Raw genomic sequence first — 24,559 nt, forward strand, 5'->3', positions numbered from 1 at the left:
TAAGAAGTGAAGTTACTTGCCTAAGGACACATAGCCAGTGTTTCCTTAGATGTACGATTTGATCCCATGTGTTCTTGACTTTGTCCACTACTCCATCATGCCTGTAAATGATTATAGATTTACAAATCGCTTTCCTCAAAACAATCTGGTAAGGTAGATAGTGCAAGCCCTGTGACTGGCTTTTATGGACAAGAAGACTTGGAGAGGCAAAGCAATTGGCTTTGAGAGGTCATATGATAAATAAATGGCAGAACCAGGTCTTGAACTCCAGTCTTCTGGTCAGGAGTCTAGTGTCCTTTGCATTATATTCTTACAGACAATAGGCCTGAGGCGCAATGCTGGGCAAGCCAACCTTGGAGTCATACCCAAGTGAACAGGGATCAAAGTCAACACTGCCCAAGCCTGTTAACTATCCTCTCATCTTCCTCCCAGGAATTGAGTTCAGATTCAGCATCACTCCATGTGTTAGTGGTCACATCTATCTTGTTTCTCTCTTGTTTCCCTACTCTTCATCCCTTTCTTTGTGTAGTGTCCTCCCTCAAGTAGTCACTGTCATCATTATTTCTCCTTCTTCCCTCTGGTTCCTTCCCTCCATCATCTTTATCCAACTCCTTCATTCAATCTGTCAGAGTCAGAGAATGTCTTATAATGTAACCTCTTCCCAGGGCCTGGGGGAACACATTTGAAGAGATGATGGTAGCTGAAGGCATCCAAGAGATGTGGGTGTGATCTCATGTTCAGTAGATCAAGGCCAAATTGAGTTTCTAGAATGGTGACTGAAGGAAGGCAAAGAGCCACGCTAGTTTATAAGATCAGCCATTCCTTGATCTAGATCTGCAAGGAACTTAGACCATCCAAACCTCTTATTTTTATTTTAGATCGGAAAAAGTCCCAAAGAAGGATAGTGACCTGCCCAAGGTCATACATAGGCCTAGAAATCCACCAAGAAATCATCTTATCCAACTCTCATCATTTTCTAGATAGGGTAACTGAAGCATAGAGAAGTAAAGTCATTTATTCAGTCATACGGGTTGTAAGCGGCAGTCAGGATCTGAACCCATGTCTTCTGCTTCTAAATCCAGCCCACTTTTCATTGAACCCTGCTGCCTACTCAGGGTGCAGAAGACCTAGCTCTGTCATTTAATACTTATGTGGCTTCAGCTCCTCTGGGTCTCAGTTTCTTAATCTATAGAATGGAAATGATAACCCCTGGCTAACCTTCGCATGGTTGTTGGAAGGCTCACATGAGAATATCTGTGAAAGGATTTGGAAAGAGTTATTAATAATACTGTAGTCCTGGGATCTTTCATTTCGGATCGCCTTTTCACCCTCCCATCCCTAGTTAGTGAGAAGATTCTCCATTACCCCAATAAAACCATCTTTCCACCTTCCAGCTTCCTTTTACCTTCAGGATGATGGCTTAGTGCTTTGCTCTTGGTAAGAGGTTTTAGGCAAATACTACTCAGTGTGCTAGTTGCAGAGCAAATATGAAATTCCCAGCAATGATATTTCTTTCTGCTTTAAGATTTGAACAAGCTTGACGTTTACTCAGAAATGCCACAGGAGCCACTGACAAGAATATCTCCATCGAGTTTCTGATGGAGGGAGACAGGTTTGTTCCCTGCTAAGCGCCTGGTCCAGCTCTCCATTGTAGGCAAAGAGTCTTGTCCAGTTTCTGAATTTTGGTATTTTTAAGAGGCAAGAGGTGACAGGGCTGGCACACTAAAAAAGCAAAAGCAGGCTCCTCTTGATCTGCCCCATTGGGTGGCAAGTTGCCCAGGTGCCCTGGGTACATTATTCCTTTTGTACAAGCTTCCTTTTGATGCCTCTACTTTGTTTTCCCGCTTCCTGGATGAGTTGGATCTCTGCCTCTTCTCATCTGTCTCAATGGATCTTCCACCTGTCTTCTAAATTCATTTGTCCTTCAACTAGAGCAGAGCACTAGACTTGGGGTTGAGACAATCTGGGTCCAAACTCCATTTCCACCACTTATTAGCTACATGGCAGGTCACTTCCACCATGTGAATCTCAGTTTCCTTAACAGTAAAATGGGAACATTTTTATTTCTTACCTTATAGGATTATCATGAAGAAAACTCCTAAATGCTACAGAAATGGCAGTAGCTATTACTGCTGCTCTCTAACTGTGAGTGATTTCAATGATTATTACCTTAGCTTGACAGCCCTTTGGTCATGGCTGTATCCTTGGTTGGAGAATTCCAGATCTTTTTCCATCTGGATATAAATTCATGTTGCTATGGTTTTAGAGGTTTTGGATGAAAAGTCTACTCCTTCCTTCCTTCCTTTTTCTTTCTTTCTTTCTTTCTTTCTTTCTTTCTTTCTTTCTTTCTTTCTTTCTTTCTTTCTTTCTTTCTTTCTTTCTTTCTTTCTTTCTTTCTTTCTTTCTTTCTTTCTTTCTTTTTCTTTTCCTCTTTCTTTTTCTTTGTTTGTTTGTTTCTTCTTTATAGGGCTTAAGTGACTTGCACCACTTAACCACTTGTTTCTTACAACCTATGTGATCTTTAGATCGAGAAAATACAAGGACAAGATAATTCATTTCTCTTGGTCTTAGTTTCCCCTTCTGTAATACGAGACAGTGTCATCTGATGGCATCTTAGTTTCCTTCTAGCTGTACATCTTTGATGCTCTGCCTTTCCCCTTCCTGGATCTCTGTAAAATGAAGGGCTTCTATTAGAGAGCCTCTGGGGTCCTTTTCAACTACAGATATGTGTGTGTGTGTGTGTGTGTGTGTGTGTGTGTGTGTACGTGTGTGTGTGTGTGTGTGTGTGTGTGTGTGTGTGAATGTATTCCTTGATCTTAGATGCTTGGCCTTGGGATGTGAGGAGTAGTTTAAAGGGAGCTGGGACTGAGACAACAGCTCCTGAAGCCATGTCTAACTTTTGCTGCACTTCCCCTGCTGCTGGTCCACTCCCTTCCAGAATCTGAGTTTCCTTTGTTTTCTGTCTGCCCATTTCACGGAGGTCGTTATAAGTCTGAGTGCTTAAAGGAACATAAGAGATCATTTAACTTAAGTCTCTTATTTTACAGATAGGGAAACCAAGGCCCAGAAATCTTTAGTGATTTGCTCAGGGTCACACAGATAGAAAGCATTGGAAGTTTGGTTAGCTACCTTTCTGCATAAGCCTTGCATCTTTCCTGAAGTATACCGAAAATGTTGTTTTTTAAGCTCTGCTGCTGAAAGAAGGATTAAGGCTGCTTCTTATGTTGAATTGGAGGATGCTAACTGTCAAGGAAAATGATCTTTGTACTGGAAAGGTCAGAATGAAAATGGCTAATAAGGAGTTGATAGGGAAGCTAAGATAGGTGATAGTAAGAGAGTGGTTAGTTGCCCTGGGTCAAGTTCCATGAACTATGTCTTAGGGATTCTGGGATTCTGCTCATCAACTGTCTGCTCTGCTCTCTTTTATTTGTCCTTTTGATTTCCTGTAGCCTCCTATATCTCTGCCATCTCAGCTCCCTCCGCAGTGTTTCTGAACTCTCCTGACAACTGTCTGCTCCTGTGGCCTGTCTCTAACACTGGACTCCTGGACTACTTAAGCATTCTGGGTAGCTTCAGGGAACCATTAACACTCTATCATCCATTGTCCTCCAGAAGGATGACACAAATGGAGTTTTAAGCATGGCAGCCTCCTGCCAAATCCTACCTTTCCCACTGAAAAGTGTTCAAAGGCCTCAGAAAAGGAGGGTCTCTGGCTAGCATTTCATATGCCACAGGGAGTGAAGATCAAATGAGATAATACAAATGTTTTTAAAAATCTTAAAGCACTGTGTGTGTGTGTGTGTGTGTGTGTGTGTGTGTGTGTGTGTGTGCATGAGAGAGACAGAGACTGAGACAGAGAGATAAAGAAAGAGAGACAGAGAGAAGGTATCCCATGAGAGCTCTAAGGGTGGAAAGGGGCACAGGGACCATGCTCTGAAGGCCTGAATTTTACAGATGAAAAGACTGAGACCCAGACTGTTGAAGTGCCTAGCCAATGGTCACACAGATTCTAAGCAGCAGAGCTGAGATTCTCCCTCAGGTATGCTGAGTCCAGATCCTGAGCTATTTTTACTTTATCTGCCTCTGTTATTATCAAAAGATATGGGTCCTGACCATATCAGGGATTGCAACCACCTTGTTGGGGACCTTCAACACACTCACCATCTGTTAGACCAGCATGGTCTAATGGCTGGAAAGTTGGAGAATCTTGGAGGCAGGAAAAGCTGTCTTTAAAGCCTGCCTCCGAAACTTACAATGTCACCCTGTGTGAGTCATTTCATCTCACTGGACTGGAAAATAAGGGTTTCCTTATCCGTATAACTTCCAAATAGAGGATCCAGCAAAAAAGCTAGATGGCTATGAGTTGGTCACTGGATATTTCTAAGCCTCAGTTTTATTATTTGAAAAACAGGAAAAATACTTATAGTGTTCTTCAGAAGGTTGTGCACACAGTTTCCTATTATTATAATTTCTGTAGTTTGCTCTCTCTGAACCTTATTTTCTTCATCTGTAAAATGGGTATACTTGAACTCCTTACCATTTTGGGCCATGATGAAGAAAGGCCAGAACTGCCTCAGAAATGGAACGAACTATAAATATATGTGAGTGATTTTTGCCTTCACGTGTCCTTAGTTGAAGAATTCCAGTCCCTTTTCCCATTTCTGGATCACTGATCTGATCTGAATTTAGCAACTTAAGGAAGTTCCTGTGGGACCCACTTCTTCAGTCCCTCTTTTTCCTGCTGCTTTGCTTCCTGCTGCCTCGGCCTTCTATTCACCCACCTCCAATGCCCAAACCCTAGAGAATAGCTTTTGTTCATAAGTTTATGGGATCCTAGTTCCAGAGCTGGCAGGGCTCTTAGAGGCCTAGATCTAGTTCAATCACCTCATTTTACAGAAAAGGAAACTGAGGCTCAGGGAAGGGAAGTGGCCCCAACGTCCCACAGATCTTAAGCTAAGCAACACAGAAAACATTTGAACACAGGTTTTTGACTTGAGAACCAGTGTTCCTCTGGTCACCATAGGCTTCACCTAGGACCACTGTTCCTGAATAGATTCCTCAACCACTCCCTGGGGATCTTTTGCAGAGAGCAACCTGGAATACGGTGGCAGAGAGAGAGAGAGACAGTGGCAGCAGCAAGAGCAGCATGGGAATATCCCTGATACTTGGGGAATCCATTGTTTCATTTCATCTGTCCTCAGAGCTCTTCTCACAGATGGCTCAGGAAAGGCCCAGGGAGTTTCACCCTAATCGTCAAAGTGCCCATCTTCTCTCAATGACTTGGAGCTCCTTAATCTCTCCTATTTGTTGGGATGGAAATAATCTCAGCACTGTCTTGGGTTTCATTTTCACCTCAAGAGAAACAAATGAAAATGGGGAAATCAGAGGTGATTGTAAAGATAGAACTACCATCATTTTCATTCTGAACCCTTCTTCCTGACAATCAAGGCCCTTGGCAGTCTGGCCCCACCTTTTCTACTTTGCCTTATTGCCCGATATTCCCAAACAATTATCTTTTGTTCCATTTACAGTGCAAAAGGCTCTGGGTCTAAAATCAAGAAGACATGCCTGCAATCTGTCCTCAGACACTAGCTGTATGATCTTGGATAAGTCATCTAATTTCTGTCTGCTTCAATTTCCTTAACTGTGGAATGGGAATGAGAGTAGTATCTACAATGCTGTTATGAGGATCATATGTGGTAACATTTCTGAAACATAGTATCTACCTAATAAATACTTCCTCCTTTCCTTCCTTTATCCCTCTGTTCCTTCCTTCCTTCCTCTATCCCTGCATTCCTTCTTTCCTTCCTCTCTCCCTCCCTTCCTTTCTTCTTCCCTCCTTCTCTCCCTCCCTCCCTCCCTTCTTTCCTTCCTTCCTTCCTTCCTCCCTCCCTTCTTTCCTTCCTTCCTTCCTTCCTTCCTTCCTTCCTTCCTTCCTTCCTTCCTTGTCTGTTTCTGAACTGTCTACTACATCTGGCACTCCGGCTTCCCACTGTAATGATTTTCTACCTCTAGTGCTGTCCTATTTCCCAGGAGCACCCTCCCCTCATGTTGCCAATCTGAAGTCTGTTCATCCTTTAACACTTAGCTTGGTATTGACTCTTCCAAGAAACCTATCTTGCCTGTTCTTTCTGCTATGTGGTCATAGACTACTTACATTGTGTGTGTGTGTGTGTGTGTGTGTGTGTGTGTGTGTGTGTGTGTGTGAGGTCTTCTGAATCCTGCACCGGGTCTGTGACATGTGGCTATGTGGCAGAGAATAGCTTCCTGTCTGTTTTTTTGGGGGTGGGGTGGGGAGGACTTTGTACCTTTTCACATTTCACGGGTGCTACTGAAGCACTCTGGCTTATTGTTGCCTCACTTAGATTCCTGATAAGATGATTATAATATTTTAGATTCATTATTTTTGCCTGAATCTGTGATTTGTATCTTTAAGGGGGAACTTCCAGATGTAGAAACTCCATTTACCAATGCATATGAGCCACTCCTTTGTAACTTCAAGGAAGTCTAGATCTCAGGCTAGAAAGAGCCTTGGGGGCCATCAAGTTCAACCCTTCATTTTATCAAAGACAAAACTGAGGCTCATGGAAGGGGAGTAACTTGGTCACACTTTTGGGTAACGAAAGGCTGAGTAACCCAGGGTCACACAGCCAGGATATAGCAGGTAGAGAATTTGATTCCTGGCCCCATTGCCTCTTTTACATGAATATCATCCTGCTTCTGACAGCTGCTACATACCTGTCTGAACCTGGACAGATTTATTCCCCTTCTTGGGCCCCATCCTGGGCTCATCAGTAAAACGAGGGGGTTGGAGGCCCCTTCCATCTCTCAATGCTATATTTATTTTTGAACATATAATGTCATTTCATGAAAAGTCACTTGTAATATAATGAAAAGAGTATTAAATTGGTATCTGGCTTTGAAGATCACTTCTCACAAAAGAGATATCACATCTTCTATTTACTAGCTGTGTGATCTTGGATAGGTCACTCTAGAATCCAAATTTTTTTTTCTATCAAATAGGAATAATATTCCTTGCATTACTTTCCTTCCAGAGCTGTTGGAAAGCTTAGCAGAATCCTGTCTAAAACCCCTCGATACTCTCCCCCTCTTGCTAACTTCATCAGTTCCCTTGGGTTTGACTATGATCTCTATGTAGATGATTCCCACATTAAAGCATCCAATGCCCTGTCTTTCCCCTGTGCTTCACCAACTTGCTCTTGGACATTTCCAGTGGTCTGTATGGAAAAATCTTAACTTCAACACGTCTAACGAAGCTCTTCTCTCCCCTCGCTACTCCTACTGTGACTCTCCCAAACCTTGCCATTTCTGTCCAAGTCCCAAGCAGCCTCCTGGGTTTTTAAGCTTGATATTTTCCTGAACTGCTCACCCTCCCTTACCCAAATCAGTGGCTAAATCTTGCTGTTCTTTACTTTCCCAACATCTCTGGCACCTAATCCCTTCTCTCCACTCAACAGCTGTCACCTTAATTCAGACACTCATTACCCCTTGAAGGAACCATCACAATAGCCTTCTAATTGGTCTCCCTGCCTCAAGTCTCTCCCCTTTCCATTCTCTTCTTCCTGCACACTATGTCAAAGTAATTTTTAGCAATTTGGACCATGTGACTCCCCTATTCAATCAACTCTAGTGGCTTCTTTTCTGTATCTTTTGTTTAGGCTTTAAATCCCTAGATAACCCGGCCTTGACCTATATTTCCAGCCTCATTGTACATTATCCTGTACTCTGCAATTCAGCCAAACCAGTCTGCTCTCCGTCCCTCATCCAGAGAGGAGACTTTAGCTTCCCATTTCCCATTTACATGCCTTTGTCCTGGCCATTTCTCATGTCTAAAATGTAGGATCTCCTTGCCTCCAACTCAGAGTCCCTCTCTTCCTTTAAGATGCAGTAAAATACCATCTTCTCTATTTCCCCCTATTCTTTCCCCCATCCTCCCAAATGCTGGTTCTTTTTTCCCCAAAGTTCCTTGTGTTTGTATGTGGTTGTATCTTTCACAACATGGACTTGTGCTCTCCCTCATTGGAAGGTAAGCTTCTTGCAGGTAAAGATTGTTTCCTCCTTTGCCCTTGTGTCTTTACCATCATGCACAGTGCTTGTCACATGATAGGTTCTTAGCGTATTTTTAATTCACTTTGTGAATTAAAAAAAGTTAGCTGCCTGCTTGAAAGATAAGAATACTGAAATACTAGGAAGTTAAGTGACTTATTCAGTCATACAACTTACTTTGTAGAAATTAAGTCAAATAATCATTTACTGAGTAAATGGAAAGAGCAAAAAATGAATACTCTGTAGTCATAAACAACCAAAATCCTTGGCTCAGGAGAATTGAGATTCCCTTCCTTCTCTTCCTTAAGAGGTGAGATATCATGGGCATGAAATGTTGCATATACTGGAAGATTCAGTTGATATGAAGGTTGATTTTTGCAGAACTGCTTTCCTCTCCCATTTCTTTCTTTTTTTTTTTTTCTATTTTGTCAACAGGAAAGGCTCTTTGAGTGTGATGGGAGAGGAGGTAGAGAAATATATTTGGAAATGAAAGAGATAAAGAAACAAAAATATATCAATAAAAATAAGGACATTTAGGGACTGCTATATGCAGGGTCTTCTGCTCAGCAATGGGAGAAGAGAGGCAGAGATGAATAACATAATTTCTGCTCCCAAGGAGATTACAGTCTTGAGAGTGGGGCATGGGGATTACCTAGAAAATCCCTAAATCTGAGAGTTGAAAGGAAGATCAGAAGCCTACTAGGTCAACCCGCAGCTCAATGGGGATTCCCTCTACTAAATCCCTGACAAGTGGTCATTTGTCTTTTGGTTAAAGACCACAACTGAAGGGGAAGTCATTATGTTTCAAGACAATTTTTCAGATAGGAGATTTCCCCTTCTATCCTGTCCAGATTAGTTCCTTTGCAAGCCTAATAGCTCCTTTGAGGGTGGTCTTGTAAGTTCTATAGTGAACTGTTGCAAGAAACTATCTGTGCTCCTCTCCCTATTGTACCCTGAGTCCCTTGTCTCCTTTTTTCACAGTCTCTCCTCACTCTCTTTCCAGAATGTACCTTCTGCCTTCTAACAAAGTTTTTCTTTCCTCTGGTCTGGGAACTAAGGACCCACCCTCTCCCCCTTCCCCCCCCATAAATGTGCTTTTGCACACATTAATCCAAAAAAGATGGTGCAATTGGGACTGGCCAGTAGAGCTGAGATCTCAGTGGCAGGGAGGCAGTACATTGTTTTGTTTGTTGCTGTTCAGTCCTGTCTGATTCTTTGTGATTCCATTTGGGATTTTCTTGGCAAAGATTTTGGAGTGGTGGACCATTTCCTTCCCCAGCTCATTTTACAGATGAAGAAACTGAGGCAAATGAATTGAAGTGACTTGCCTAGAGTCACACAGCTAGGAAGTATCTAGGGCCAAATTTGAACTCTGGTCTTCCTGGCTCCAGGGCTCACTGTGTCCACTGCATTGCCACCTAGCTGCCCACTCAGTGTAAGAACAAGCCAGGTTTCTCATTTCCAGGCCAGTGCTCTTTCTTTCACTTCTGGAGGGCAGATCTGTGTTTTCTACTATTACTATTCTTCTTCCTGGATCAGCGGGTGGTCCAGAGCAGGGTCTCAAACCATCCTTGTTATCTTGAACAGTTTTTCAGTGCCAGCATATGGCAAGACTTCGGTCTATTTTCTGAGCGTTAGATTTGGAAAAGATTTCAGGGACCACCTATTTGCACTCCTACCTAGACTAGGGGTCTGCTCAACAGCATCCCTGATTGCTGAGCATTCAGGCTCCACATGAAGAACTCCAATGATGATGAGATCTGGATTTCTTGGGATAACTCACTCCCTTATTAGATAGTTCTGGAAGTTCCTCATTACTATAAAAAATCCCCAGTTGGCTATTTCAAGCCTTTCACATCCCGGTCCCTTTTTACCTTTCCAGTATTTTCACACTTTCTTTCCCTCCACACACTCTGAATTCTAAGTATACTGGGCTGATTAGATATTCTGAGTATAAATATCCTCCTTCCAGGCCTTTGCATTGGCTACCCCCATGACTGGACTATATTCCCTTTGTACCTCCTAGAATCCTTGATGTCCTTCATGGCTTAACTTCTTTATAAAGGACTTTCCTGGTCCCCTCAATGGCTGGCGTCCTTCCTCCACCAAACTACCTTTTATACACCATGCACACACATGCACACACAGATAGATAGATCTATTTATTTTGTATATATTCACATATTTCCTTGTTGTCTGATCCCAAGATAAGTTCCTTGAAAGTTTTATTTTTGTCTTTCTATCTTCGGTTCTTCCCGTAGCATTTCAAATACAGCAAACTAATAAGTTCTTAGTAAAGTCATATAAAAGAACATGGCAAAGTACTACTAATAAAAAAAATAAAAATAACTCTGCAGACTTCCCTTCCTTCTCCTTCCCCTTCCTTTCCTCTTCCTTTCTCTACCTTTCCTCTTCCATTCTCTTTCCTTTCCTTTCTCCTTCCCTTCCCTTCCTTCTTAGAAAGAAGGGAAGTGACAAAAAGTGAAATCTAAGTGATATAAAGGCTAAAATAGCAATAAAAGCCTGTTTTAAAAGTGCTTGTTGATTGAAATCTGCATCCCTATAGTTCTTCTCCATTGTTTTTCTCCAGTGAACCAAGTCCTGTCCAAGCTGAATAAATCTGATCTCTTTGCCCTCTAAATCCATTCACCTTGGACCATAGGATCATAGATTTAGACCTGGAAGGGATCTTTTTGAATAGTGAATATTAAATTGAATTTTGTAAGCACTGCCATGGGTTCATGACCTCTGTCTTATGCACCAACTGTCCTATTCTAGTGGGCTTTGTGAGTGAATGAGTCCAGGCTGATTAATTCTCAGAAGCCTAAAAGGAGAGGATTTAGTATAGGAAAAGTTTGTAAGAGATCAACTAGTTCAAGTCAATATTACAAAGGAGGAAATGAACACTTGGGAAGGGTGGGCTTTTCTTCCTCAATGGTTTCAATACAGCAGTGACGCTGTCCATCTGTTGTGTGGCCCCAGTCTCACTTCTCAGCTGTGTGCCCTCATTTCTGGTCACAAATGCCCTCAATGATGCCTCTTTTCATCAGAAATCATCCTTTGCAACATGCTGCAGCCTCCTTCCACCCACTATCCAGCTGGTTCCATCACTTTATGAGATAGACAGGTTTCATTCAAAGTCTTGCATGAGATTTTTTTCTCCCCAAACAATTCACATTCAGCCCACTAATCAAATGAATTTGGAAGCATCCCAGATTAATTACAGCTCATTCCTGTTTTAGTCTTTAGTTTTGGGAGGTGTTGTAGTACAGATTTGATAAAAATGCCTGATCTGATGTCAGGAAGACTCAGGTGCAAATCCAACTGGAGACACTTGTGATCCAAGGTTAACCTCTCTGTCTCAGTTTCTTCATGAGTAAAAATAAAGAGGTTAGACTAGCTGGCCTCTAGGGTTTCTTTCTCCTTTTATGTGTGAGTTTGAGCAAGTCTCTTCATCTGATTGGGCCTCAGTTTCCCCTCTATAAAAATAAGTGGATTGGACTAGTTGGCCTCTGGGATCCTTTATAGACTGATATCGAGTTACTTCATCACTCCAGGCTTCGGTTTACTGAGCAAGAATTTATTAAGCACTTACTGTGTGCCAGGTTTTGTATTAAGCTCTGGGGATTGTAAAGAAAAGCAAAACTCTGCCCTCAAAGAGCTCGTATTTGAATGGAGAAGAAAACACATAAAAACTAAAAACATATGGTATGGGGTATAGTGAATGCCAGGAATTGGAGGTGGGACATTGGGTGTCATGTTTGAAGAGCCACAAGTTGACTGGCATAGATGGATTGTAAAGGAAGAAGATTGGAAAGTTTAGTTGTAAGTGGATTTCAATATCAAATAGATGATTTATATTTGACCTAGGAAGTGACAGGGAGCTAGCAGGACTCTTTAAAATTACTATGGTAAGGGGTAGCTAAGTAGAGCAGTGGATAGAGCACCAGCCCTGAAATCAGGAGGACTTGCATTCAAATCTGGTATCAGACACTTAATACTTCCTAGCTGTGTGACCCTGGGAAAGTCACTTCACCCCAATTGCCTCAGCAAAAAAAAAGTCACTGTGGTAGTTGTGTAGAGGATGGATTGAGGTGGGGAAAGACTTGAGATAGGGAGAACAGCTAGAAGGTTGTTGCAATAGTCCAGGACCAACGTTATAAGGGTCTGATCTAGCATGGTGGCTGGGTAAGTAGAGAGGAGACACATAAAAGAGATTTTGTCAAGGGAGACACGACAAGACATGTGGGATGAATGAGGGGGAAGCCTGGGTAATTGGAAGCTGAGTGATGTCCTCAAAGAGTAATGGGGAAGTGGGGAAGAGGAAAAGGTTTGTGAGAAAAGACAATAGTCTGCTTCGGACATGTTGAATGAATTTCAGACATCTTTGGGATCTCTTTGGACTAGAAGTCAGATTAGATTGGATATACAGATCCGGAAATTATCTGCATAAAGATAATAATTGAAACCATAGAAATTGGTGAGAGCACCAAAAGAGAAAGTATAGAGGGAGAAGAGAAGAGGGCCAAATGATGGAGGCTTTGGGAAAATTTGAGCTTTGAGAGTGGAATCCAAAGGAAGATCCAGAAGAGGAGAATGAAAAGAACTGGCTGGATCACACTGGAAGAAAATCAGAAGAGCAATGTTAAATGTTATTGAGAAAGAGTATCCAGGAGAATGAGCAAAGGTGTCAAAAGTTGCAGAGAGATTAAGAAGGATGAGGATTGAGAAAAGGCTATTCGATCTGGCAGTGAAGAGATCATCTGTCACTTGATGGCCTCTGAGTTCTCTTCTAAGGCTAGATCTCTGATCATATGAACAAGCAGTAGAGTTCTGAGATAGAAAAGCTCACTTCTTCCCGGAGGTCTCATAGAAGGCTCCCTGGAGGAAGTAGCATTTGAGTGGGATTTGGAAGCTGAGCAGGATGTTGAATGGCAGACATGCTGGGGAGGCAGATACTCCAGGAGCAGGAAATACATTCTGAATGTAAAGGACAGATTTTTTTCATTTGGAATTTTCTACTTGCTAGTCAGTTATTTTGGAATCCTAATGAGCTAGTCCTAAATAACTGCTAATGAATAATGGTATCTAGAAGTAGAATGACCTTTCAAGATGATCAAATCCTAATCTCTCCTTTGCAAAGGGAATGAAACCCCTAAGACTCAGATTCCGAGAAAGAATTTGTGCAAGATCACACAGATGATAAGTGGCAGAGCTAAGGATGAGGAACAGATCCTCTGATTCTATGATTAAGGTTGCTTCTTGGCCACATTGCCATTTGTCGTCGGTCTCTTTCCCTGGGTGCAGACTCCTTTTCCCTCTTTCCAAATCCTATGTCCCTGCTGCACATCCACACCTCCCTGGGTATGGTGATGGGAGGCACTTACAGTAAGGAACCCTGTTTGTTTATCTGTTAGCTGAGAAAAAACCTGTTGATGGCATGTGGGAAATTGAATGAAATCTATAGCTTTTGCCTTTGAAATGACAGGCCATATTGTCATTGTGCCTGGTGACAGAATGACAGCATTTGAAAGCTTTAACAATTAAAAATGTCTTACACATTCTGTGTAACATCCAATAATTAAATGTCTGGCGAGTGTCATTAAGCATGATTTCCTTCCAAAGGTGTCGGTTTGTAAATAATTGCAAAAAAAGTGTGCAAACAATTGTGTTTTCCTGCAGATGCAATGCTTTGGAAGTCCCTTGGAAAATGGAACTCAATCACTGTTAAATCTGAACTAAAGCTTCAGGTCGAGGGCTTTGCACATGAGCAGTTAAATCAGGATTCAATTATCAGCTTCAATTTGGACACTCTCACCACAATGCGGTACCGTCTCTGAAGTCCGAAGCTTCGCTGTATTCGGCCCTTCCCCCTCCCCAGTTGACAGCTCAATCCATGGCCTAATCCTTAAACCTTATTTTCTTCCCAGCCCAGATCAAGGGCCACCTCCTCCTGGGTGAAGCCTTTCCCGGTATCCCCAGCTGCCAGTATCTCTCTTCCTGCAAATTACCATCTATCCGTTGTGTTTTCCATTTGTATCCATCATCTCCGTAATCTGGTTCCTGAACTGGCAATCCTAAATCTATGTTGAAATAACCAATTTGCCTAGAGATATAGTTGATATTTTGGTGATCAATGTAGAAGATTTTGAAAAAGCAGGTGGTCTTGGAATCATCAAAGCCTTTGTTAAAGGCAAAAGGTTTGGCTAAACCAAACGGTTACCAAGTAAAGATGTACAGCACGGTGGAAGGGGGACGGCATCCAAGTTGGGAGTCAAGGCCTTAGGTTTTGAACATTAGTTCCGTCCCTTACTACCTGTGTGAACTTGGGCAACTCATGTCACCTTCTAGCCTTGGTTTTCTCCTTTATGAATTGAACAGATTGGATCATGTGACCTCTGAGGCTCTTTCCAGATCTAAATCTCTGATGATCTTATGATACTGTACTCCTATGATGTTTCCTCTAATAGAATATAAACCCAAAACCAGAGACTATGCTCAGGCTTAGTAGGGTGCCTGGCACATAGTAGGCATTTAATAAATAAATGTTTGTGGCTTTATTGATAACTTTTTTTCAAATCTAGCTCAGAGTTGGTTTCCTTTCAAAAATAAACAAAAAACTTCTGACTGCTCTACTCTGATCTTCCGGATCAATTCTCTCTATAAGGAAACTTTACCTTGTGCTGGTTACGAGTTACTCTGTGATTGTTTTCTACTTGTTTGAGGCAGCCAGGTGATACAGGGAAGAGAGAGATGGACTTAAAGGCAGGAAGATCCAGTCCAAATCCTGCCTGAGACACTTAGCTGTATGATCCACAGTTCATTTAGTCTCTTGCAGCCTCAGTTTCCCTCCGTGCAAAATGGAACTAATCCTAGCACTTTCCTCTCTCTCAGTGTTGAGGACCAAATGAGATGTTATATAAAAAGCCCTTCACCAACCTAAAAGAACTAGAAATGTTGGCCATTGTTATTATACACAATCTCTCTCCAACTCAGTAAATTCCCTGAAGGCAAATGACAGGTCTTATATTTCACTGGTATCTCCTGATGTCATCTAGTGCAGTGTTCTGCATGTGAGATCTTAGAAGCTGAGCTCCAGGGCTGGAAGGGACCTCAGAGGCTATCTGCCCAAACCTCTCCAGGTTGAGGAAACTGAAACCTGGAGAGAGAGCTCAGGACTTGTTCAAGGTCACATAAGCAGGAAATGTCTGAGATGGGATTTGAACCCAAGGCCTCCTACTCCAAAGCCAGAACCAGAGCCAAAGCTCAGATCTCCCTGGACTTCCCTTGGCCTTCCCTGCCATGCTGCCTCATTGCCAGGGCTTGTTTTTTCACACCACTTTACAAAATTGTCAGAGGCATTTCAAATTCAAATCGGCGGAGGCTATGATGTTTGAAATGATGGTTAATAACAGTGATTTTGTTCTGGCAGCTTCTCTCAAGCAGGAGAAGCTTTGCATGAAGATCCAGGGGATAGTTCAGGTGTTTTCTGGCTTCAGGCCAGCCCACCTCAATTCTGAAAGGCTCCTCACCTGGTGGGCCAGAGAACAACACAGTTTTCAGGCCACAGAAACCTCTGAAGACTGCCTCCCCAAGTTATAGAGGGGATAAAATCTTTGGGGATTGAAGATGCCCCCATTAATGAAATCACAGACTCCGAAAACACTGATTTAAGCATTGTGTGAAACAATGGGGCCTTGTGGGTCGAGAGCCTGCTTTGGATCAGGAAAACTCAGAGTAAAATCTCTTCTCTGACCCATACTGGCTGCGTGACTGGGCAAATCACATGCTCTCTGTGCCCTAAGCAACTAAAACCAAGACAAAGCAAGTGTTAATCTGCCTTGGTAGAGGGAGTTTTGTCATGGAGAGGATCTTCTATCATGTGATCACAAATTTGATCTTTTTAAAAATGTGGAGGGTGCCACTGACCTTTCTATGGTACATGATGTCTCCTAATAAAATCAAGTAATCTCTGTCCTTCTAGAACTTGTATTTAACTGAAGGAGCAGGACACAACATGGAAAGAGGTGAAAACAAGGTGATGTGAGAAGAGAAAGGAAAATACTAACAGCTGGGGAAATCAGGCAAGGCTTTGCCTATCAGCAGCACCTGAAAGGGTGCTTTAAGTTGCGGATTTTGTGGGGCAGAAGAGGAGAGGTTGGGAGTGATCCCAAAGTGGGGTGCTCAGAGCCAAGAAGCAAAAGAAGTTAGCGTTCTAAATTGGTTGGAATGTTGACTGTGGGATGGAGAACAGGAAGTAAGATTTGAAAGGTAGGTTGGAGATTCACTGTGGAAAGCTTTAACTGTTTAGGTTGAGGAGTTTGTAGCTTATCTCGTGGGTAATTGGGAGCAGCTGAAAGTTTTCTGAATAGGAAAGGGACAGTGCGTCAAGATCTGTACCTTACAAAATTAATTTGGAGACTACACGGAGGGTAGATTAGAGAGAGAAGCAGAGAGACCCAGTGAAGAATCTGGGGACCATAGTTTAGGCACAAGGTGATGAAGGCTGGAGCTGGGATGGTGGCTAAATGTGGAACTGCTCTGGGTGGAACCCAAGGCAGTAAGGCTTACAAGTCCCTGCCACATTAGACTAGTATTTCCCTAAAAAGGTAATGAAAAGTCCTTGAGATTTAATCTTCCCGTGTCTTTCCTTATCTGTAGAATGAGGACATTGGACCTCATAGACTTCTAATGTCCCTCCCAGCTCGAAATTTATGATTCTAGATATTTCATATTCATTTTAGAAGACTTAGCCTTGAACCACTGACATGGCATTTTGCTGAGGAAGAGCTAGCAAACTCTTGCTCATGGGCACAAGCTGCCCACAAACCCTCTCCCTTGTAGCCAGCTTATACAAAATGACTAATATGAAAATGTTTTACATGGTTGCATATGTATAACCCGTGTCAGATTGTTTACCATCTCAGGGAGGGCAAAGAGGGACAGAACCTAGAACTCAAAACTTAAAAAAAAAAAAACCCAAGTGTTAAAAAAAATTGTTTTAATTAGGGAAAAAATAAAATATATTAAAATATAATGGGGAAATATCTAACAAATGAGATTAAAATGCAATACAGTCTAAATAATGTTCATTTGAGATTTCCTAAGTTAATCTGCAGCCCACAGGGATTCGTTTCTCTTTGAGTTTGATATCCTTACTCTAAAGTATAAAAGCTTAATATCCTACTAGTGGGTCAGGACTTGATGGACTTAATACCACTTTTGGACAAACCCACATATCTTTCTGAGCTTTGTGGCAAATGAGGAGCTATCCCCAACTGTTTACTGTTGCTGAGTAAACTTCTTTTCTTAAAGACTATATGGTTGAGGATTGTTTCATTTCATCAAAATTCTGAGCTTGAACCACTTGACTGGAGTCAAGACTGTCCCAGAACATTTAGAAGGGGATGATATAAGATTTTGTGGAACAGACTTGACTTGATTCAGTGAATGATTGGGTATGGTGTGGGGTTGGTGGTGAGGTAGAGAAAAGAGTCAAGGATAACTAAAGATAGAATGGTAGTTAAATGGGAGAATGGTGGTATTCTCCATAGAAAGGGGGAAAGGTTGAGGAGGAGTCAGTTTGGGGGAATAGAGAGTCCATTCAATTTGGAGCTCACACAAAGAGGGAATAACAGAAGGCCCAGGGCAGAACCTTGGTGGTGGTGGGGAACCCACACTTATGAGGCAGGAGTTGGATGAAAATCTAACAAATGAGACTTAAAAATAACCAGTATGGTTGCAGGAGAGAGAAGTGTCATGGAGGCTGAGGGGAAGTTATTCAGGAGTGGGGTGTGAGGGATGGTAGACTATGTGAAAAGCTGTAGAGAGGTTATGTGAAATGAAGGTTAAGAAAAAAACCCATTGAATTGAATACTTAATAGATCATTGGTAACCTTGGAGAGAACAGTTTTATTTGAGTGGGGAGGTCAGAAGCCTGCAAAGAATTGAGTGGTGAGTGGGTGGTGAGGAAGTCATGAGTTTAGATGGCTTTTTCTAACAGTTTAACTGTGAATGGGAGGAAAGATTTAGGATAAGAGCTTGGGATTTAAATGGAATTGGTGCATTTTGGTTTTTTGATGGCAGATACTTAGTGGTATTTGTAAGAAATTGCTTAGAAGTCAGTAAATAAGGAAGGAAGGGGAAAGTAGTGGGGATAGGGATTAGAGAAATGAAGAGCAGAGATGGAGGGGGATGAGAGAGAGCAAGAGGTAGGAACAAGGGAAGGTTTCTACTCATATTCGGAGCATATTAGAGATGGAATTAAAAGAACCTTTGGGGGACATCTAGTCCAACCCCTTCCTTTTATGGGTAAGGAAATTGAGGCTGAGGGATGGGAAATGGTTTGCTCGAGGGTACACATATATTCCTAGATCTACAGACTGCAGTGGCCATTTAGTCCAATATCCTCACTTTATAGAGAAGGTAACTGAAGTGACTTGTACAAGGCCCCCCAGGTAATATCAGAGGGTAACTCGGGTCCTCTGATGCTCCTGAACTGATGCTCTTTCTACTGTACCACAAATACTGTGAACATGGAAGGAACTGGCAGTTTGCTCCCTCTGCAAACAAGGGAGTTAGGTAGAGGAACCAGGAAGTTTAGGTCATGCAACTGTATTAGTAAAAACCTGGCCCTTGATTCTTTAGGGGCTTAACTGAATTCACAGTTGGTACAGCTTCTTTTCTCTCATCCCAGGATGCTAACACCAGGAAGCTAGCTTGGGGTGAGCTCCTGGTTGGGCCTAGTTTCTGAAGTTTTGGTCCTGGATGGCATTTTAGTGTTGAAGAACCTGGAGCCTAAATGGTCAAAGATCAGGACTGAGGTAGTATTGCTTTCGTGGGGTTTGGTTAAACATAATAAAGTATACTTGCCTTCTCATGGCAGCAGAATGAACAGACCCCAAAATTTTGAGCAAGAAACTATAAAAAGTTCCCCCGAAATAAGTGTGGGAATCAACAGACACTAGCTAGGAATGCTAAGATCAATTAAAAGTCACAATGAGGGATGAGGTTAAGAAAAGAATCAAAGAAGCAGTAAATAGGATACATGTTAATATTAGATGGTTTTTATCACCCACTTTTCTTCTATGAGTTCAAGTTAAAAGTTATGGATGAACTACAGATTGAATAATAAGTGCTGAAATGGAAGCTAGCAGTTGTGATAGCTAAAGTGTAGGAACTGATCTCTGAAAGATCTTAGAACTGAAGCAGTACAACAGACCTAGAAGTGGGCAAATTAGCTTGACTTTTAAAAATAGGAATTTATTTTTTCTCCCAATTACTTCTTAAAACAATTTTTAGAATTCATTTTTACAAGATTTGAATTCCAATTTTTTTTCCCTCATTCACCTCTCCCTTCCAAAAATGGTAGGCAATTTGATATAGGATATACATGTGCTATCATGTAAAATATATTTCCATATTAGTCATAGTTGTGAAAGAAGAAACAAATCCAAAGGGAAAAATGCATGAAAATGAATCAAGTGGGGGGAAAATAGGTTTTGATCTGCATTCAGATCCATCAATTCTTTATCTGAATGTAGGTTGTATCTTCCTTCCTGAGTTCTTTGTACTTGTCTTAGATCATTGTGTTGCTGAGAAGCTTAGAGTCATTCGTGGTTGGTCATAGGATGGTGTTGCTGATATGTGTGCAATGTTTTCCTGGTTCTGCTTATCTCATCTTGTGTCAAATTGTACAAGTCTTTCCGGGTTTTTCTGAATCCTGCCTGTTCACCATTTCTTATTGCAGAGTAGTATTCTAGTATATTCCTAGCTACAGCTTGTTCAGCCATTCCCTAATTGATGGGCATCCCCTTAATTTCCAATATTTTGATGTCACAAAAAGGACTATAATGAATATTTTTGCACATGTAGGTCTTTTTCCCTTTTTATGATCTCCTCAAGATACAAACCTAGTAAGGTATTGCTGGGTCAAAGGGAATGCACAGTTTCATTGCCCTTTGGGCATAGTTCCAAATTGCTTTCCAGAATGGTTAGATTATTTCACAACTCCACCAACAGTGCATTATGTCCCAATCTTCCCACTTTCTCCCCAATATTTATGATTTTTTTTGTTATTTTTCATATTGGCCAATCTGATAGGTGTGAAATGGTATCTGAGTTATTTAAATGTGATTATAATAATATATAATATTATATATATTGTGATTTGTTGCACTTCTTCATATGCTAAATAGGTTTGAGTTCTTCATCTGAAAACTCTCTTCATATACTTTGTGCATTTATCAATTGAGGAAGACTTGTATAGAGAACTGAGTCAATTTAAGAATATATTTGAGAAATGAGGTTTTATCAGTCGCTTATTGTAAAGATTGTTTCCCAGATTTCTGTTTTCCTTCTAATCTAGGTTGCATTGGTTTTGTTTATACAAAAGCTTTTTACCTTAATATGATCAAAATGATCTAGTTTACATTTCATAATGTTATCTTGTTTGTTCATAAATTCTTCTCTTCCCCATAGATTCCTTGCTCTTCTAATTTGCTTGTGGTGTCTCCCTTTATTTCTAAATCATGCACCCATTTTGGCCTTATTTTGCTATATGGTGTGAGATGTTAGTCTGTACCTCATTTGTGTCCCCTTGTTTTCTAGTTTTCCCAGCAGTTTTTGTCAAGTGGTGAGTTCTTATCCCGAAGGCTGGGGTCTTGGAATTTATTAAACACTAAGTTACTATGGTCATTTATTACTGAGGCTTCTGTACCTAATCTATTCCACTGATCCACCACTCTATTTCTTAGTCGGTACCAGATAATTTAGGTAATTACTGCTTTATAATGTAGTTTGAGATCTGGTATTTCTGGACTACCTTGCTTTGTATTTTTCCCATTAACTCCCTTAATATTCTTGACATTTTATTCTTTCAAATGAATTTTGTTTTTTTTTTCTAGCCTTATAAAATATTTTTGGTAGTTTGGTATGGCATTGAATAAGTCAGTTGAGGCAGAATTGTAATTTTTATATTCGTTCAGCCTACCCATGAGCAACTGATAGTTTTCCAGTTGTCTGGGTTTGATTTTTATTTGTGTGCAAAGTCTTTTGCAATTGTATTCATATAGTTCATGGGTTTATCTTGGCAGGTAGATTCCTGAGTATTTCATATTGGTTACAATTATTTTAAATGGAATTTCTCTTGATGCTGGAATTTGTTGGTCATATAAAGAAATAAAAATAATTTATATGGATTTATCTCACATCCTGCAACTTGGCTAAAGTGTTAATTATTTTAAGTTTTTTTTTTAGTTGTTATCGGGGGTTCTCCAAGTTTACCATCATATAATCTGCAAAGAGTTATAAACATTGTCTCATTATTGCCTATTCTAATTCCTTCAATTTCTTTGTCTTCTCTTAATGCTGTAGCTAACATTTCTAGTACTCTATTGACTAATAGTGATGATGATAATGAACATCCTCACTTCACTCCTCATATTCCTAGGAAGGCTTCTTGCTTATCTCCATTACAGATAATGCTTGTTGATGATTTCAGATAGTGTTTGTCACTTTAAGGCAGTGGTTCTCAAACTTTTGTTTTCAGTATCTTTATCCTATTAAAAATTGAGGATCTCTCCAAAGCATTTTTGTTTATCTGGGTTATATTTATAGACATTTACCATATTGGAAATAAAAACTATTTTTGAATTTGTAGACCCTCTAACAGGGTTTCAGAGATCCCCAGGATTCTCTAGACCGTACTTTGAGAACCACTGCTTTAAGGAATACTCATTTTATTTCTATGCTCCCTATTGTTTTCAATAGGAAGGAGTGCTGTATTTTGTCAAAAGCTTTCTCAGCATCTATTGACACAATCATATGATTTCTGCTGGTTTTATTATTGACATGGTCAATTATGTTGATAATTTTCTTAATACTGAGCCAACCCTACAGGTCATAGTGAATAATGCTTGTGATATATTGCTGTAAACGTTTTGCTAACTTTTTGCTCAAAATCTTTCCATCAATATTCATTAGGAAAATTGGCCTATAATTTTCCTTCTCTGCTCTAGCTCTTCTGGTTTAGGTATCAGCACTATTTGTGTCATAAGAGGAGTTTGGTAGGACTCTTTTGCCTATTTTCCAGATAGCTTATTTAGTATTAGAAATAATTATTCTTTGTTGGGTAGGATTCACTTATGAACCCAATTTGCCCTGAGGATTTTTTTTTCTTAGAAAGTTTGTTAGTGCCTTCTTCAATTACTTTTAAGATGGAGTTACATAGCCATTCTATTTCCTGATCTGTTAATGTGGGTAATTTATATTTTTGTAAATATTCATTGATTTTTTTTTTGCACGTATTGTCAGATTTATGGGCATATAATATATTAAATATATATATGTATATAAATATGTACATATAAATAAAATATTTCCTAATAATGATTGCTTTCCCTTTTCATTTTTCATATTCAATATTTGGTTTTCTTTTGTTTTTTAAAAAATCAAATTAACCAATGGCTTATTTATCTTATTGGTTCTCCCTCCCCCCATAAAACCAGCTCCTAGATTTACTTATTAGTTCAGTATTTTTTACTTTCAATCTTATTAATCTCACTTTTCATTTTCAGGATTTCCAATTTGGTGCTCAATTTGGGATTTTAAATTTGTTTTTAGTTTTTTTTTTAGTTTTTTTTTTTTTTTTTTTTTTTTTTTTTTAGTTCTATGCCCAATTCATTGATCTGCTTTCTCTATTTTGTTGATCTAAGAACTTGGAGAAATACATTTTCCCCTAAGTACTGCTTTGGCTGCATCCCATAAATTTTGGGATGTTGTCTCATTGTTGTCATTCTCTTTAATGAAATTATTGGTTGTATATATGATTTGTTCTTTAACACACTTATTAGGATTAGATTTGTTTTTTAGTTAATTTTTAATTTCTTTTCATTGCTATTTTAAATGTATTTTATTGCATTCTGATTTTAAAAATACATTTAATATTTTTGCCTTTCTACACTTCAAGGTTTTTATGCCTTAACACTTGGTCATTTTTTATGTAGGTATCAAGTACTGCTGAGTAAATAGGTATATTTCTTTGTTTCTAGTCAGTTTTCTCCAAAGGCCTTCATATCTAACTTTTATAACATTCTATTTACCTTTTTAGTTGCTTTTTTGTTTATTTTTGATTGGACTTAGTGAGTTCTGAGAGAAAACAGTTGATCTTCCACTAGTATAGTTTTGCTGTCTATTTCTCTTTTAAGAATTTGAATACTTGATATTGATATTATTTTATTTTCTGTAATAACTTAACAAGATCTAGTTTCCTTCCTTCTTTTAATTAGGTAATTAATTAATAATTACTTTCATTTTGTCTGCGATTAGGATTGCTACTCCTGTTTTTTTTTTTTTTTTTTTTTAAAGTCAGTTGATATATAGCAAATTCTGCTTCAGGCCTTTCTTTACCTTGTGTATGTATCTCTTCTTCAATTGTTTCTTGTAAATGACATATTGTAGGATTCTGGTTTTTTATTCATTCAGCTATCTGCTTCTGTTGTTTTGAGAGAGCTCATTCCATTCACATTCAGTCATGACTACTGACTATTTCTCCTCTATTTTTTCCCTCTTTATCCTCTCTTCTTTCACCCTTTACTTCCTCATCATTGTCTTGTTTCTGTCTACTATTTCCTCCAAATTGGCCTTCCTTTTGTGAGGTCCTCCCTCACCCTTTATTTAATCTTTTCCCTCTTACTTCCCTACTGGGCAAACTAGATTTCGATATTTAACTAATTGTGCATGTTCTTTGATCTAATTCTGATGAGAGTAAGGATGAAATGATGACTGTTGTCCACCTTTTATCTTCCCTCCTCTGTAATAGCCTTTTTGTATCTCTTCATGTGAAATAATTTATCTTATTGTACCTCTCCCTTCCTCTGTACCCAGGGTACTCCTCTTTGTCATATCTTAATTATTTTTATGTCATTCTCTCAAATTCATCTTATACTCATATCTGCTGTCTTTGTATAGTCCTTATAACTGTACTATTAATGATACAATTTTTAAAAATTGCAAGTACCATCTTTTCCTGTAGGAGATATGAACAGTTTAGTTCTATTGAATCCCTTATATCCCCCCATTTTTCCTGTTTCTGTTTCTCTTGAGTAATAATGTTGGAGATCAAATTTTTGATTTAACTCTGGACTTTTTCTTCTGAAAGGTGAAATCTTTTGGTTTCACTGAATGACCATTTCTCTTCTGTCTTATGACTTTCATTGTGTAAATTGATTATTTATTTTAGTCCTAGCTCCTTTGCTTTCCAGAATATCATGTTCCATGACCATTGATCTTTTAATGTTGCAGTTGTTTAAGAACTGTGTAATCCTGATTGTGGTTCCCTGATATTTGAATTGTTTCTGGTCACTTGCAGTATTTTAACTTGATCTGATTGTTCTGAAATGTGATTATAATCTTTAGAGTTTTTATTTTGGGATCTCTTTCCTGAAGTGATGGATATTTTTCCCCATTGCCTATTTTGCCCTTTGGTTCCAAG

At 39.9% G+C, this 24,559-nt stretch overlaps 1 long non-coding RNA gene across 1 annotated transcript in view; it reads left to right on the forward strand.

Moving 5' to 3' along the window:
- The first annotated feature begins 16,237 nt into the window (after nt 1-16,237).
- Nucleotides 16,238-24,559, forward strand: part of LOC127542550 (uncharacterized) — a 53,468-nt gene continuing 45,146 nt past the window's right edge. The window contains exon 1 of the long non-coding RNA XR_007948714.1: nt 16,238-16,338. This is a non-coding gene — a long non-coding RNA (uncharacterized LOC127542550). The remainder of the gene's footprint in view (nt 16,339-24,559) is intronic.

Source organism: Antechinus flavipes, chromosome X (assembly GCF_016432865.1).
Source record: "Antechinus flavipes isolate AdamAnt ecotype Samford, QLD, Australia chromosome X, AdamAnt_v2, whole genome shotgun sequence".
In the NCBI taxonomy this organism is placed as follows: Eukaryota; Metazoa; Chordata; class Mammalia; order Dasyuromorphia; family Dasyuridae; genus Antechinus; species Antechinus flavipes.